This window comes from Atta colombica, unplaced genomic scaffold (assembly GCF_001594045.1).
Source record: "Atta colombica isolate Treedump-2 unplaced genomic scaffold, Acol1.0 scaffold49, whole genome shotgun sequence".
NCBI classification, from domain to species: Eukaryota; Metazoa; Arthropoda; class Insecta; order Hymenoptera; family Formicidae; genus Atta; species Atta colombica.
In genome coordinates, this window is record NW_017259538.1 from 845,985 (window position 1) to 847,284 (window position 1,300).

Below are 1,300 nucleotides of genomic sequence, written 5' to 3' on the forward strand. Positions count from 1 at the left end.
CTCAAATTATATCTCTCTTGTTCGAATAACTTTCCTCTTCCCACGCGCGGATGTTCCGTTTTCAAGCAGAACTCTCTTTGGGTGTCCATAACGCGTTCCCCTTAATGGGAAGGATGGAGGGTTATACATTCAGTTTAGTTTGTGAATATCCTGATACTCCTTGATACTATGCCTTGAAGTGACATTTAAGTGCATCGTCAAGTATGATTCTTGATGAAAGTAACGGTGGCGCGAGTGACACTTTCTCAGGTTTATGAGTGCAAGGCTTCATTCGCGACATCGCTTTCAGGATACCGTTTTCATGAGGATCATAAAAAGAAGCTTCGTAAAAGATTTCGTTTTCACTTCTCGATGTGCAATGCTAAAAGTCACGGCTTGGACCTTGAATAATGGATACAGTGACACACTGAAAAAAGTAAACTGAAAAGATTATTTTTGTTGTACTAATCGATATTTAAATATAAGGGATTTAAGTACTAAATCTTCTAATTCTCTTAGATACGTAAAACAACATAATCAATAACAATCATAAATCCAGAGAATCCGCCATGCGGCATTCCTGATGCGATTTTTGTCCGAGGAAAAAGCTACCTAATTTAGTAATCCACCAAATTAAAAATGGTTTGCACGTCGGACAAGTTGGTGGCGCAAAAATGAAGAATAAATAATGAAGCCAGGTAGAAAATAGGATCCAAGTGCAAACGATTAATTCTGTATTCTATCCCACATTCAACCCGCGTCCTATCTCTCTAAATCCTAGATTTTCATTTTGCTTTCGTTTTAAAGATTATGATTCGTACATAGAACGTGCTTAAAACTATTAGAGCGTATTAGCAATTATAGTTTACATTACATACACAATTGGACAATTTGCATTAAATTTAAAATGAATATGTAAGCAAGCATTATGTAAAAAATTGATACAAAAAATATAACACTGACATAATTTGTAAGCAATCATATTTTTTGACACACATCAAATTTAACATTTATAATATATTAAGTTAATATGGTGCAATAAATGTCTAAAGTACATATAATATGATAAAATAACATATTTTATTCTTTTTTAGAATTTATTTTTAAAAAGATCATTATTTTTATGTTGTTTGTTTTCACTTAATTCACATAAATTGTTTTAACACTATGAAATGATAAATATCAATTTAACACAAAATAATCAAATAATACAATCAGATTATGTTAAAAATTAACCCTCGGATATATTAAAAATTCAACACAAAATTTTGACAAGAACTTGAGGAGACCATTTCTAATATAAAATATAATATATATATAT